This window comes from Notolepis coatsorum, assembly GCF_963971535.1.
Source record: "Notolepis coatsorum genome assembly, chromosome: 10".
In the NCBI taxonomy this organism is placed as follows: Eukaryota; Metazoa; Chordata; class Actinopteri; order Aulopiformes; family Paralepididae; genus Notolepis; species Notolepis coatsorum.
This window is the reverse complement of record NC_140174.1, coordinates 57,329,295-57,346,100: the sequence shown is the minus strand read 5'-3', so window position 1 is coordinate 57,346,100 and position 16,806 is coordinate 57,329,295. Positions and strand designations below refer to the sequence as shown.

The 16,806-nt window shown below is 45.4% G+C and overlaps 1 protein-coding gene across 2 annotated transcripts in view; it reads right to left on the bottom strand.

Moving 5' to 3' along the window:
- The window catches only part of ndel1a (nudE neurodevelopment protein 1-like 1a), a 133,253-nt gene extending 117,003 nt beyond the window's left edge, over nucleotides 1-16,250 (bottom strand). For both annotated transcript variants that reach the window (XM_084322803.1, XM_084322804.1), the window contains exon 1: nucleotides 16,117-16,250. The gene's annotated coding sequence lies outside the window, so the exon portion shown is untranslated. The remainder of the gene's footprint in view (nucleotides 1-16,116) is intronic.
- Nucleotides 16,251-16,806: the final 556 nt, after the last annotated feature.

The following is a 16,806-nucleotide window of genomic DNA, read 5'->3' as shown; positions in this document are numbered from 1 at the left end:
ACACATTAGTCATAGCAGCATATAGCTTTATTAATGTTTTGTGTGGTGTACAACAATACTTACGTTTTTTAGGTGATTTAACAAAGTTGTTGTAGAGTTGTGATATGCCATTTTCTTCTGGCATATCTGGCACTCTGCTTTTTGGGCATTGTCTTTGCATATTTTAAAGTGTAACCACACGTCTGATGACTTCTTCGTCGACATGTCTGCTGCACATGTCCTTGTTGTTTTCAACACAGATAATCTCCACGTGCTTGTTGTAGAGAGGTGGAGTCGAGGCGCCGCTTACTTTCGTTTCAGTGGAATGGAGGCGGGAAGGCGCCGCTTACTTTCGTTTCATTGGAATGGAGGCGGAAAGGCGCCGCTTACTTTCGTTTCATTGGAATGGAGGCGCAAGATTTGATTTTTTTTTTTTTAAATGTTCGAAGCTCGTGCCATCGAATGAAGCTTCGAAGCTTCGAAGTATTTAAGACAGCCCTAAAGGGAGGGCGGTTAGGTGGCGTAGCGGAGATTGCGTTCGTCACCAACCCCGGAGCTGTGAGCTGGAATCGCCTGTTCGAATCCAGCTCACAGCTCCGGGGTTGTCACCAGCTTGGCTGGCCGTTCACACTAATACAATTGGCTGTATTAGAGGGTGGGAGAAGCTGGCGGGGTGGGTCCGGGTCGTTGTAAACAGCGACTCCTACAGTTCGGTCGGGGCGCCTGCTAAGCGCGGATAGGACCTGAGTGGGATAGTGTGATCCTTCCACACGCTACGCCCTCTCAGGGAGGATCCACGCTGCCAGGTGAAAAGAAACGGTTGATTGGCTGGACGTGTGTCGGAGGAAGCACGTGATAGCCTCCACTCTCCCAGATGATCTGACTGTGGGGGGTAAGTGCGCAGCGACCAGGAAGGGATTGGGAATTGGCATACGACTAACATTGGGATGGGAGAAAATCGGAGGAAAATGGAGGGGGAAAAAGATTAAAAAAATAAATAAAAAAAAAAGACAGCCCTAAAGGGGACCCTGCTGTTTTTATCATAAATCGATCAATACAGACCGTATTAGATCCCCATGTGGGGTATCATTGGAAAGCCACACTCATTGGCTACAACCCTGTCCAAAAAGTCTTCGAGATCGCCAAATGATAGACGGAGCTAGTAGAGCCCTGTGTACTTTGTACTCTGCCGTGTACTTTGGCGCACACCTCACATATCGGCATGTAACTCGAGAACCGCTGAATGGATTTTGTCGTCTGAAACGCCAATCGACAGGCAACTAATAGGGCTTTAATTCTATCTATATATTGTATTAAAAGAAATGCACACCCGAGCCGCTAGAGGTCAGCAAATTGGCGCGTCGTGAATCATCCTCGAGGGCCCACATCTTTTTCAAATGTAGCCAAGAGTAAAGACCTTAACCCTATCAAAACAGCAGTCAAAGTGTATACCGATGTTTTTATGATTACCGAAAATAAGAATTTATCTGAAAAATGCTAATTTTATCTCTTTTATCGGAAAACCGAGAGGGCGGACTAAATCCAGATTTAACTGCCATTGGAAAGAGGAGCCTTTTTTTTTGGTGCGCGCAAAGCGTGCGCTCTCACACACACACACAGTCACACACAGTCACACAGGGGAGGAAATTAGGCCATTTTACTCGCCAAATGCGAGTATTTTTTATGTTTGGCGAGTGATTCATGAAGACCACTCGCCACACTGGCGACTAAGTAAAGAAAACAAAACAAAAAAACCATGAACTTCGGAAAATGCCTGTCAGAAATGTCAACTGGAATAGCTGGGAGTTAACATGGCTAGCTAGTTAGCTGTAATGGATCATACATGACGTGGTGTGCTGTTAGTTATCTGAAAATAATACGGGGGGTAATTAACGTGAGCTAACGTTAGCCCTTCAACGAGTGGTTTGCATTGGACACTGGACAGTAACGTTAGCTACAGCTTCGTTAGCCTAGCTAACGTTAGCTACATATCTAGCAAGCTATAGACATATTCATAATCATGAGAAGGATAGGAGTCTGAGGCGGGATGTCGAAAGACAATGCTAAACATTTATTAATGTTAAACTGAACTCTGTTGACGTTGAGCTAGTGTGCTGACGGGAAAGTAACAAACAATATGGTCCGTGCGGAACCCTTCCCCAACACATAGTTCCGTCGGTGGTTTGATTGATTGATTGAAAACTTTATTAACAGATTGCAGAATGGGTACTGTTGTGAAGGGCCAGATTAAACCGAATATATATATTTATTTATATATATATCTTTAATTGTATTTGTATATTCTCTAATATTCCCTGATATCCCTTGTATATTCCTTGTACAATATGCATTGAATATCCATTCTAGCCTACTGAACATCCCATAATAGTCTCCATTCTACTATTGGTCGAGACCTTGGTGCCAGGCTGCCATACCCCCCAGACCCAGTTCAAACGTACCGCTCAACATGTACGAACAAGTCCTAGTTCCGCGTAGGAATCTGGCTACCGCACCACTAATGGTACTATTTGTTCATAGTGCGTATATATACTGCGCTACTAAAGTAGGACTTTCTTTTAGTCCAGTTTCTTACCCTCCAATAGAGTGACAGACGTAAAGCCTCCCCGCGACGCCACGTGTGGGAGTAAGGCCAAGTTCGGCCTACCATCGGTATTGAGACATCGTGTATATTAATATTTGAATAGTCATATTTGGCACTATATCGTCGAGTTGGACGTAGTCTATTAAGCTAATAATAGTCTATTCATATGTAGTGCTTCGTGCGGTGAGAATACTATCGTAGTCAGTACCCCCATCGTTCGGGTAGAACTGGCTGCTTATCCAGGGTGGCCGACCCCATGTGAGGCTGCACCCGAGGAGCCCCAGAGCCGACGAGCGAGTGGACCTGCATACCGGATTATTCTACCGACGACAGCCCGCCTTCCCAGGCACGGATTATGCTTTGTATACAGTGATTATTCTATGGATAAAGACCAACACTGCCGTGTGTTGGAAACCCCCCCCCCGGAGAGGACGACAGGTGAGGAGACGCTCTACACTACGAGGTCGCTTCACGTCTCTCCATCGTGGACCGGAGGAAGCCGGCCCACAGAGAGTCCAACTGCTTTCATCTGTGGATCGAGGATCGCTGAGGCACCGAGCCGCACAACCGTGGATTCTCCCAGGATACCCTCGGCCAGACGGATACAGCCAGACTCTACCCCCCCCCCCCTTCTCCAGTTGTCTTACAAGCGACCGGAATTCCCCCCTAGTGTATCCAGTTCTATAATCATTAAAGTATCATTGCTATTATTCCTTAAATATTCCAGGTTGTATATTTACCGCCTGCGCCACCAGAGATTGGACGTTCTCTATTGATATACCAACGAATACTCATTTGCCATAAAAGTGCATCCTATTTCAAATCATAAATGTAATTAAGTGATTGCTCTACATACCTTTTGCTATGTATTAATTATTATTAAACGCAGACTTTCGACTTGGTACATTTGTGTTGGATCGTTTCATCTACGTGGGAGTGTTTACCATAATTATTTATGCCTAGTACTGGGTGGCCAGAGTATAAAGTACAAGAGGTAGTGGTAGTAAGTATCATATCTAACAATACAGTCAGGGAATTGTACCCCTCAGTTACAATTGGTCCTTCGAGCCGGATGGTAATTAGTGTAATATTAATATAGTGTTATTAATATTGAAATGGCCTATGATGAACACTCCACGAAACGATCCTCCTAACCAACACCCGCAGCGCGAACGACGGCTCCCTCAGTACTTAGAGGCTTACGCTGTCAGTCAACAACCTAGTCTTCTACTAACAGTAAACGCGGTAAAACTAGAAAGTAAAAGTATGTCTAACCCCAACGCCCAGACTACCCCGACCATAGAGGCCCCTACGGGTTCTAATGTAACTGACCAAGCTCACGGTGGGGACCAGTGGGAACCAGACATGACTTCACACCCCGCCAGTACTGAAGAAGTAGTCCCCGATGAGTCCCGGGAGGAATACAACGCTACCGAGAGAGAACTCGGCACGGAAGAAGACGGGGAGAGCACCGTGGAGATAGAGCTCCAAGGCTCCGCAAGGAGTACCCCGAGGGAAGGCTCCCCTATACAACCGCCTTCTCCCAGCGAGGCAGAGAGGACCCTACAGCAGGCCTTCCTCATCAGCCTGAACGCCGCTGCTGAACGCGACCGACTGCAGATCCAGCAGCGGAGCGAAGAAGAGCATATACGTCTAGAAATAAGACGCATTCAGATGGAAGAGAATGTGGCCCGAGACCGAGCAGACAGCCAGCGAGCAGCTGCTGGTGCTCTACGGGACGCAGAGCGCGACAGACAGCAAGCGCAACTAATAGAACAGCTGATCAGACGGACAACACCCTCTCCCTCCGCCAGAGGCTCCAGGAACTCGTCTAGACACACCTCCAGGGCGGCATCCCCTAGCCGAGTAAACAACCCTGAACTTGACCAACAGACGAGGTCTATACCCCCCACAGACCACCTCCCCCCACCGGTCCAAGCGAGACCTAGCAACCGGGAAGGAGCAGCATATCCTGTGGAGAGGCTAAACCAGAGACTACAAGCACTGGATGACCTAACTGAAGACGAAGAGGAAGAGGAGGAGAACCACGCCCGACGACAGCACAGTACTCTACCGGACCAGGAGGTCCGGTACAGCCCAGGCTATACTCCCGCGGAGCTGCGCTACAGACCCCCGACTCTATACACGGGTGAGCACGACGCACGACCCGCACCGAGGAACAGCACCTGGACAAGCGGGCCATGGTACACTGCCGGTACCAGCCCATACCAAGGAGCGGGAGGAGACTCGCCTAGGAGGCCTCTCCCCCAACGCTGGCCGATGTATCCACAGTCAGCGTCATACATTGGCACGCCTATGGTACCCGACTTCACCCAAGAGAACCGGGCCCAGTATACAGAACTCCGCATGTGTCTGGAGACCATGTTGGTGGATGTATTGGATGAACGCCATAAATACGCCATCCTACTGAAGCACTTAAAGGTACCCCGCGCACATAATATAGCGCTCGCCTACGCGACTTCCACCACCCCATACACAGCAGCGCTGGTAGCATTGGACCAGAGGTATGGGCGCATATGGGATTACGTGATCCAGGAGATCCGACACATCGACCGCTTACCCCCAGCAATAGACAATCGAGCACTGGACGACCTGTCCATCAGAGTGCAGTCCCTGGTAGGGATGTTGGGAGCGCAGAGAGAGAAGGGGAGGCATGAACTTTACGCCAACTCAAATGTGGAAAGGATCTTGGAGAAGCTGCCGCCCGCTCGACAGGAGCGTTTTAGGCGGCAGAGAGACCACCGAGACCCGAATGGCCCCGAACCGAACCTCCTCGATCTAGCAGACTTCCTGGCGAGAGAAGTCAGCAGCCTACGGCTAGATACATTCGGACGGAGCACCCCTGGCTCCAGAGAAGGAACCAGACGACTAAATGATGGAAGAAGATCGGTGACTGTGATGCACCAATCGGAGTCAGTACCGAGCAGCAGGAGCCACAGTACCCCCTCCAGAACGGAGAAGTGGAAGATAGTGTGCCCCTACTGTGAGAAAGAACACTGGCTAGCGCAATGTGACTCCTTCCCCAAGCTGAACGCGGAGGAAGCAAGTCAATGGATAAAGTCCAACAAGCGCTGTTTTCGCTGTGCGCGCTCACACATGGCAGCCGAATGCCGCTTAAAGAAAAGGTGCACCAAGTGCGATGGAGCCCATCTGGACATACTTCACGACAGTAACAGACGGCGCCCTTCACCCGCACCATCCAGCAGCAAAGCGAGCGTCATGTACATCGATCCCGCCAGCAGCAGTGGAGCCCGAGTACTCCTAAAAGTAGTGCGTGTGACACTAAGCTACCAGAATAAAGTCCTGGACACTTACGCCGTCCTCGATGACGGGTCAGAGAAGACCCTTCTGCTCGCCTCCGCTGCGGCCCAGCTAGGGCTGCGGGGAAGCGAAACCCAAATGACAATTCGGACAATAAGACGAGATTTGAAGACGATAAAGGGCGAGAATGTCTCATTCTCTATCGCAGCAAGCGGCCAGCCTGAGCGACGGTACCAGATTACAGACGCTTTCACCAGCCAAGAAATAGGACTGTCGCGGTACACATACCCCGTCGCCAAGCTGATGGAGAAATATGCACATCTGCGCAGGTTACCGATCCCGCTCATAGACAATGCTATGCCGACCCTGTTGATAGGCTCCGACCATGCAGACCTCATTGTCCCGATAGACCGGGTTCATACCGGACCCCGAGGCTGTCCTGCAGCAGTCGAGACCCGTTTGGGATGGACTCTCCAAGGCCCGCTCGCCAAATCTCTCAACCGAAGTACAGCCACTAGATGTCTCCACTCCCGAGTCACAGAGGGAGAAACCGCACTCCTGCAACACGTAGAGCGGCTATGGACCTTGGAACAAATGCCCTTTAAGAACGGAAAGAAAGACATTCGCTCTAAAGATGACATTTACGCCATTCACCTCCTCGAGACAGGGACCAAGAGAGTCCCGGTCAACGGCGTGTTGAGATACGCCACGCCACTCCTGCGGCGAGAAGGAATGCCTACTTTCCACGCCAAGACAGACGCCACAGAACGGTACCTGCTGAACACGGAGCGGCGCTTAGCCAAGAACCCCGCCCAAGAGAGTGTATACCGCGCCGAGATTGAGAAGCTCATCACAGCGGGACACGTCACAAAGATGGACATTAAAGAGGCTGACCAGACCACTGAATCGTGGTACGTGCCTCACCACAAGGTCCATCACAACGGTAAAGACCGCATAGTATTTAACTGCAGCTACCAGATCGGATCCCAAAATCTGAATAAAGAGTTACTGCCCGGTCCCACACTCGGCCCCTCCCTACTCGGCGTTCTACTCCGCTTCCGCCAGGAAAAGGTGGCCATCAGCGGGGACATTAAAGGAATGTTCCTGCAGGTGAGATTAGTAGAGGAGGACAAGCCCCTGTTACGGTTCCTATGGAGAGAGAAGCCAGGAGATGAGCACCCAGCCATCTACCAATGGGAAGTCCTCCCCTTCGGAACGACGTGCAGCCCCTGCTGTGCTACATTTGCACTACAGAAACATGTAGCAGAGGACCCAGCAGCGGACGAAGAGGTCCGACACAGCGTAAAGAACAGCTTCTACGTAGACAACTGTCTACAAAGCCTTTCAACCCAGGAAGAAGCCGAGGCTCTCCTGATTAAACTCCGCGCCTCATTGATCAAAGGCGGCTTTGATCTCAGGCAGTGGGCCAGCAGCGATCCGCATGTACTGCGCAGCCTCTCCTCCGAGGACAAGGCAGCCAGCAGCGAGACCTGGATGGCTACCATCCCGGGAGAAGCCCAGGAGATGACCCTGGGATTGGTGTGGCGATTCAAAACAGATTCGCTTCACTACAGACACAAGCCCCTGACTACGGAGCAGGGAAGGCCGGCGGCGGCGCCGACCACCAGACGGAGTGTGTACACAACACTCGCCCGACAATATGACCCGCTAGGATGTATTCTACCGTACACCACCAGGGCAAAAATGATTGTACGAGCATTGTGGGACAAGGACCAGGGCTGGGACGACCCCATTCCCGCACACCTTGCATCCACCTGGAGAGAGTGGGAGATGGAGCTCCACTCACTCCCAGGCGTTAATATGCGCCGAAGCTACTTCCCACCCACGGTGAGGCCAGAGACATGTAAAATGGACTTACACGTCTTCAGTGACGCCTCAGAGGTCGCATACGGATCAGTAGCCTACTTGCGGGCCCAAGAAGAGGGGGGAGAGATCTACACAGCATTTGTCCTCGCCCGCTCGAGAATAGCCCCACGCAAGCAACAATCTATCCCACGTCTAGAGCTCTGCGCAGCCCTAGCCGGAGCGCACCTAGCCACGCTCATCCAACGTGAGCTCACCATACCGGTGTCTAGAACAATCCTGTGGTCAGATTCCACGACAGTACTCGCCTGGATCAAATCGGACTCATGCAAGTACAAAGTCTTCGTGGGAGTCAGAGTCACCGAGATTCAAGACTTAACCGAAGAGTTAACCGGAGAAACAGAGTGGCGCTACGTTGATACAAAACAGAACCCAGCTGACGTCATCACCCGGGGAATGCCCCTAGATGACCTCACCCGTCGCAATGTCTACAGTGACGGCCCAGCATTCCTAAAGCTCCCGGAAGGAGAGTGGCCCACGCCTATCCCGAGGGAAGCCAGTCAAGAGGAGGCTGAGAATAAGAAACCTATGTTCTGTGGATTGAGCACTGTTATCTCCGCAGACCCCAACATAGATGATTGCACTACCATAGAGAGTGCACAACAAAGGACATTCCTACTGCACTACCTACCGTCTCTACAGACCCGCCAGAAGTGGGTAAAGGAGAGAGACAATTTGACAGAAGGAACAGTCGTCATGATTATTGATCAATCACTGCCCAGAGCTATGTGGCCGGCCGGCCGCGTAAGCAAAGTGATCACCGGTGCCGACGGCAAGGTCCGAGCAGCTGAAGTGCTTGTCCAGGGTCGCACTTACACCCGTCCCGTGGCGAGGCTCATAGAACTGCCCCGACTCCCAGACACAATCGATGATGACCATGACCCTATAACCCTATGACTTTGTGAAGTTGACTGACCCCTACAGCAAACCCTTATGTGTAAATAGACAACGCGATTAATCTGTCTCTGCTTAACTGATTAGGTCTGGGACCAATCAGGGGGTGGCTGTTGTGAAGGGCCAGATTAAACCGAATATATATATATATTTATATATATATATTTAATTGTATTTGTATATTCTCTAATATTCCCTGATATCCCTTGTATATTCCTTGTACAATATGCATTGAATATCCATTCTAGCCTACTGAACATCCCATAATAGTCTCCATTCTACTATTGGTCGAGACCTTGGTGCCTTTGTGTTGGATCGTTTCATCTACGTGGGAGTGTTTACCATAATTATTTATGCCTAGTACTGGGTGGCCAGAGTCTAAAGTACAAGAGGTAGTGGTAGTAAGTATCATATCTAACAATACAGTCAGGGAATTGTACCCCTCAGTTACAGGTACAGTACAGCTCAATACACACAATTGTTAAGGGGATGCAGACCAGAGAAAGACTTTCGTCTTGTTTACATCAGGGTCCCCCATTTTCAATTCATCATAACATATATGACATACATGATTGTGGACTTCAGGAGGTCGGGGGTCAGGGACTACAGCCCCCTCAGCATCGACGGGGCACCGGTTGAAAGAGTGAACAGTTTTAAGTACCTTGGAGCCCACATATCCGAGGACTTGACATGGACCACACACATTGACAGTGTTGTGAAGAAGGCACGACAACGCCTCTACTTCCTCAGGCGCCTAAGGAAGTTCCAAGTCAGTCAGAAGATCCTTAAGAACTTCTACTCATGTACAATAGAGAGCATCCTGACTGGCAATATCACCTCCTGTTTTGGGAATAGCACCGCACAAGACCGAAGCAGACTACAGAGAGTGTAGAGCCATATGAAATCCGCGTTCACGGAATTGCGGACGGAATCGCGGAATTGACCAATAAAAATGGAATCAACTGCAAAACGTGGAATATTGCAGAATTTGGCCTAATCTGGACTGAAATTCCGTTTTTGGGTGGAACGCTTGGTGCACACGCGACCGGGGAGGCGGACGCTAGAGCGGGTTACACACAACACAGGCAGTCTCCCAAGCGTCTCGCTGCTTCGGTGTTTACATCGTCAAGAAGCTAATAAATTCCCCAATAAGCCCTCAATTCAGAGCAGAGCAGTATCCTAATGACTTTTATGCCTCCGGCGATAAGGTGTTTTGCTAATTCTGTCAACGTTCCGTGGACTGGAGCCACAAAAACACTTGCGACACTATTGTGATTAAATAGCTAACGTTAGGACATGATCGCTTCTTGCTAAATCTAGTGCACCCATCCATTTGTTTAATGCAAACGAGTCATTATACACTGCCCTTTATAATCGAAATAAACTTAAATAGCTATGAAACGTTTTACAGTACATAGGACTATAGATGGAAATGATAGCTTCTTGCTAGATCTGGTTGATTGATTGATTGATTGAAAACTTTATTAACAGATTGCAGAATGGGTACAATACAGTACAGCTCAATACACACAATTGTTAAGGGGATGCAGACCAGAGAAAGACTTTCGTCTTGTTTACATCAGGGTCCCCCATTTTCAATTCATTTGTTTAATGCAAACGATTGTCATTATACACTGTCCTTTATAAACGAAATAAACTAAACTAAAGGTGCCTAAATTATGCATTACTATATTTCATCACAATAAAATAGATATAGCTATAGCTACTGACATTGTGATAATGTCAGTAGTAGCTAGCTGTATCTATTGTTTACACTTGAAATGTGTATTTTTATTTTGTCACAATATTATTTGAAAAGTATTGTGTAAAATGTAACTGTATTTCTGAGTTGCAGCACTTAAAAACATTAAATGGACTGTTATATCATATTCAATTGTAGACATTTATTCATTCCCACTTATTAGACACTATTTCTGATGGTAAAATGAGCATAAAAAGCAAAATACAGAATTCTGAAATATTAAAACGGAAAAAACGGAATTTGGGAAAAAATAAAATGGAATTTGGAAAATAATAAAACGGATTTCATATGGCTCTAAGAGAGTGGCACGTTCAGCCGAACGCACAATTGGAGGGGGGCTTCCCACTCTCCAAGACATTTACAACAAGCGGTGCAGGGGTAAGGCTAAGAGAATTATTAACGACTCCAGCCACCCAAACAACTGCCTCTTTGAACTGCTGCGGTCAGGCAAGCGATACCGGAGTCTCATGGCAAGCACAGAAAGACTCAGAAGAAGCTTCTATCCCCAGGCCATCAGGTTGCTCAACGAACAATAACACTATGCAACAACCATCAAATGCACTCACAACACACACATCCAGGGAACAAACTTAACTTTTTGACTTACCAGCCATTTGGCTGGTAGATTTTAAAAACTACCAGCCATCCAGATTTTTTACCAGCCAAAAATTATAAATAGCTTTTTAGTATATCGCCATGTGTTATTATTACTATATAATAATCTCGTATGCTATTTTCAATTAATATCATAAACAACATAAGGAATATTAGCATAATTTTGAGTGGACTGAAGGAATGAGTCAGCGTTAATAGTTTTAAATGCAAATAATTTATTGCGAATTTATTTACAATATGGAAGCAAAAGAATTAAAGAACATATTAAAACAACTTCAAACAAGATAAACAAATCCATACTTGCCACCTACAAGGCAACAAGGGATGTTAGCGGAGTCTGTAATGCATCCAGCCTTGTATGGAATAATAATATAATAATATCATGCATTGTTATGTAAACAATTCCACTGGGTAGGCTTTACAACCATAATTAGCTGAAAGTGAAAGCCGACACACCTATATGAACATGCTGGACTAACGTTATAAAAAAAACACAATAAACTTACTCGCACATCCAGGCGAAGTCCCTGTATGGTCTTGATTTTTTCGCTATAGCGTGGGCATTACGGAATAGTATCCGCATTTTAGCCAGAGTCGACTCTGACAGCTTGGTCAACAGTCGTACAGTCGGAGCAGCCAGGAGCGGAGTAGACTGTGCTTTGTATCTAACAGAGCAGTCCCTGTGACAGCGTGACGTCTCGTGGCTTTTGATGGCTTCCAGTTTCATCACCGACGTCCCGATGACAAATGAATTTCGTTTTCTTTTATCCGTTGCTTTGGCACGACATGGTATACAAAACATTACCCCCCCCCTCAAATTTAAGCCATTCTCGTGGTTTCCCGGAATCAGATGTGTACCATTTCTGGCAAAATTTCCTAACTACACCGACGCTAGTAGCAGGTGTAGTGTTATCGGTGGTGCTGGTGGTAGCAACGGACTCGTCAACGTTAATGTTGTCGCCTGTTTTTCTTAATTTTGAGGGGGGACCCGGGGGAGCTACTCCGGGAAAATGCCTCCACATATTTGGTCAAATCAAATGCAAAATTAAATATCAGAGCACAATCAAAAACGCGATTGCAGGGTTTTTTTGTAGGCTAAAGAACGGATGAAGACAGACCTCATGTGTGTCTCATGTTACAAACTTGATCTCGTGAGCAGAGCGCATCTCATTTACATTTAAAGGTTCATTGTTTGTAAACATTAGAACGGACACGTGACACACACACACACACACACACACACACACACACACACACACACAGTTTCACTTTCGTTTCAACTCACCACGCCCGCATCCAATAGGGTCCAGCTGCAGCCCCGGAGATTGTTCCAGATTGGGCAACTTCCGCCCGCTCCCACGACATTTCTCCCGCTCAGCTGGAGGCTACTCCCTGCATCATATTAATGCCGACCCATGCAGTGGATTTTGTTGGCCGCCAGATGGCGCCCAGGCCTTAATTTATGACGGCCAAACATTAAATCTACACGCCTGTGGCGCTGGGCGTGTAACTATTTTGTACCCTGCACACATCCATACACAAACACTCACTTTAAACAAACAACACACTGCAGCACCCACTCTCCACACTTTAGAACACCTAGACACACTTTATATTTATTGGTAAAGGATTTGCACTACAACCCATACCTCAGTACACCTTACTGTAAATTGTACCTAAATTGTACCTCATCCCATTTCTGCTTTGCACTATATAGTATTGTATATTAGTATATTGCATAGTATATTGTATATTGTACGGTAACTCAGTTACTCTATTCTGCATCGAACATTGTACATATGTATATACTGAACACTGTGTCTACGTACGTGACTTCTATTTTTACATGCTATACTATTTTATTTTATTTTATACTTATCTTTTGTCTAGCACAGTCTCTGGAGCGTAACAGAAAGAAGCATTTTGTATAAAAGTATTCTGTACTTCTGTATGACAACTATTAAAGAAACTTGAAAACTTGAGAAACTTGATACACGACATACAGATAGACAGTACTGCTACATCTATACATTTATTTTTTACCAGATTTGCAAATACAGTACTGTTTGTGATACAAAAATAGTCTTTGTTAGAGTTGTTGATCTTCCACAAAAGATTTCTTTTTGGCTGGTAAAAAATCTGTTTGGCTGGTAAAAAAAATCATCTACTCGCCCGTTGGCTGGTAAGCCAAAAAGTTTGTTTCCTCCCCTGCACACACACACACACACACACACACACACACAGCTCCGGTCATGCATCCACTCAACTCATGGAAAATATATCATCAGGCGGCTATTGTTCTAAAAGTATCTCTACTAATAAAATGGAGTATTGAACCGTTTTTAACAGCTGGGTATTGGGTGGAACATTCTGATTTAAGAACTTTCTAAATAAAATAGAAAGTCCCAAAATAGTTAATTTATCTGACTGCTTGTATTAATTTATCAAAAAGTAGCCATGTGCAGTAATAGTTATATAAAATAATAATAAAGCAATGGCGATTATGTTAAAAAAAAAGAAATTCTTGCAAAATAATAAAAAAGAACCGATAAGAGTATCGATAAAGTACCGAACCGTTAAGCAGTATCGAATCGATAAGAGTAGTAGTATCGATAAAATCCTAACGATCCTAACCCATCCCTAATGAACACTGTTAATACACTGTTATCAATTAAAGAAGACATTTTTGCAGCTGTGGTAATACTTCAGTTGGTTCCTTATAAAAGATACAAACCAGGGCGGCTACGTGGCGTAGTGGGCAAGGCGCTCGCCACAAAATGCTGGAGACGCTGGGCTCGTCAGTTCGAGCCCAGCGCTCCACATTTGCTTTCAGTTTAGCTGGTCGTCCGTACTAATACACATTGGCCGTATTAGGGGGTGGGAAACTGATGGGTGGGGATCGGGCGTTGTGGACAGCGACTCCTACAGGTCGGTTGGTGCGCCTGCGCAGTAGAATCAGGAAGTGTCGGGGGCAGCGTGAGCCTCCCACGCGTTACTCCTCGCCACTGAGAGATCGAGCTGCGCAGGTGAAAAGATGCGACTGCTGTTACCTCAAGTACCGGAGGGGACTTGTGCTATGTATGACTTAGTCCACATTGCAGCCGGCTTGTGGGAGGAAAGAAACAGCGTCCGTGACAGGGGAGGTTTGAATTGGATGATACGAAATTGGGATGGGAGAAAATATAGAAAAAATGGGAGAAAAAGTGGATAAAAAAAAATAAAAATATACAAACCTGAAAACAAAAGCACTTAAATGTTCAAAAAGGCCCACAGTAAATGAGGCAGGAGGAACATATTTTTTTGCACTATAATGGTAAAAAGATTCTGTGCCCCTACATTTTTCATTTAGGGGCACCTGTGCCCCTAGTGAAAAAGCTTAGCGTACAGCCCTGCACCGGAAAAGATGCAAAAAAAATCATAATTTATATTCATTTGTTTCATCACAATTTACTCAAGCCTAGTAACAGACACAATATTTATGACACTGGGAATACATACCCCCAGGTCCCTAGATGTTCATAGATACCAAGAACATGCTAATTGACCTTGTAGAAGTGGAGAAATCTTCCATTTACATGGGAATGTACCTTTAGGCGAAATTTCAAAAAATAGGGCTACAGCTTAACAGGTTTGAGCCGTACTATATTGTACCCATTCTGCAATCTGGTAATAAAGTTTTCAACCATTTAATCAATGACAGCAGTGAGCAGTCGCACTCTGGTACTGAGGCAGCAAATACTTCATCAGGTTAAAGTTGCAGACACACTTTGCATGTCAACCAACAGGGAATCAGCCTCGACAAACACATAACTGAATCAGAATAACAGTTGAAACAGAAACGCAGTAGGGAGAGGAAGGAACTATACTCTGAAAACAAACTGAATAATTCAACTAGAGAAAAACTTTTTTTTTCAACTCAATTGGATGATACTAAATTATGTGGCTTATAATAGTGGTGTAGATACCAGTATTGGCTGATACCAGGCTAAACTACCTGTATTCTGTATAAATGGATGTTAGATGCCAATAACCGTGTAAATAACATACTAGCATAATAGTATTTGATGATAAGTAATGTTTAGGCTATCTGTTAATTCCATTAGAAAATAAATTGGGGGGTTGGCATTGGGTTAGCCTAAAATGTAACTGTATATTGTTTTCTCACACAATTTGACAGAATAAAGTAGTCAAGCAAAACACACATTTCTGTGTCAGGTGAGAGCTAGGCCCTACAAGTGATATCCCCTTTAGTGACTCACAACCTAGGGATCAATAATAATAATAATAATAATAATAATAATAATAACAATAATAATAATAATAATAATAATAATAAATATATAAATATACAATTTAGTTAGCATAAGGTGGTAAGTAATATAAATATGGTTATATCCTCTGACTGCTAACAGTACCTCCCTTGTCAGATGAAGAATATTTTTGCCTATTTCATATTAATTAAATTAAACATATTGTAGTTTAATTGATAAATACATTGTAATGCTTCAAATTTCAAAGGGGAAAACATAGTTCACTTGGCACTTATTTTTGTCTCAAAACCGAGTGTGGTAAATTATGATTACAGCATCAACTTGGCCATGAAGAACAGTTAGGTTACCGTTACCTGGCTGTAAACAGTGTATGAAGATGTGACAATAAAATATGAATCTGAATCTGTAACATTACATGATGATCTCAGTTTTACAACATCCAAAGGGGAATGCTGCCAGGATGAATATAGACACATGGTGGGCGGCACTGGTACGTTAGCCTTCTGGCAAAAAAAAAGAATAAACAAGTAGGCTACCCATCAATCACAGCCACAACAAGTGAGACATTTACGTTAGATTAATAAAGCAAGTAGCTAATCACTCGCAGCTAATAACCTCTGTCGATCGAAAAACAAAACAGAATAAACTAAAGACATCAAAAAAACATTCAAAAATAGACGGCAGCTGTCCAAAAAAAATGCTACGATTCGCTTGTTGACTTGCGCTCGTGTGGCACTGGCATGATGAACAAACGAGTAGCAATCATGTATATAATGAAGGAACGATAACAACAAAGCTTTACTGTACTGTACTGTATTGAAAGTTACCTGAGCATTTCAATAACCGCCTCGCCCGAATGGTTATGTTTTCATTCCGTCCCCATCTCCATAATTCCACTGCCCCGTTGGAAGATGATAGAAAGTAACGCAGCTGACCGCTCCTGTCTGCCTGCCGTCTGCTTGGACGCAGCCAGCCAGGTGCTGACGTGCTGCTGTCGTCATCCACGAGGGCTCGCTCGCGGGTTTCAGAGCTGCAAAGGAGCTGCGCATGAATCCGGTTATCATCAACGTTGTAATATTGGCATCATCTAGTGGCCATCAAATGTAATAGTTCAGAATTTAGTAGCGCACCAAATGTCAATGTCATAACGTTGAATGACGATTTGGGATAATATATTTAGTTTAAGATTACAAGGAATCTTTTAAATTGCTTAATTGCTCATGTGAATTTGTGTAATTGTTTAAAATGAATGCTCAGGTGAAGCTGATAGCATTGCTATTTAATTGAATGGCCATTATTCTAGCTGTAAAGCTTTGTATGTAATGTAATACATCCATACTGCCAGTAGATCATAGACTGTCTCTACTTCTTTTTTTTCTTTTCTTTTTTTTACTGTGTGGCTATCAATGCCCCGCCCTCCATGCACCTCTGAACCTGTTGCCTGGTAACAAACCCAAACACCCCTACCAAGCATGGCTTCTAGATCACAGAAAGTTGATTCTTTTGACTCTTGGAAC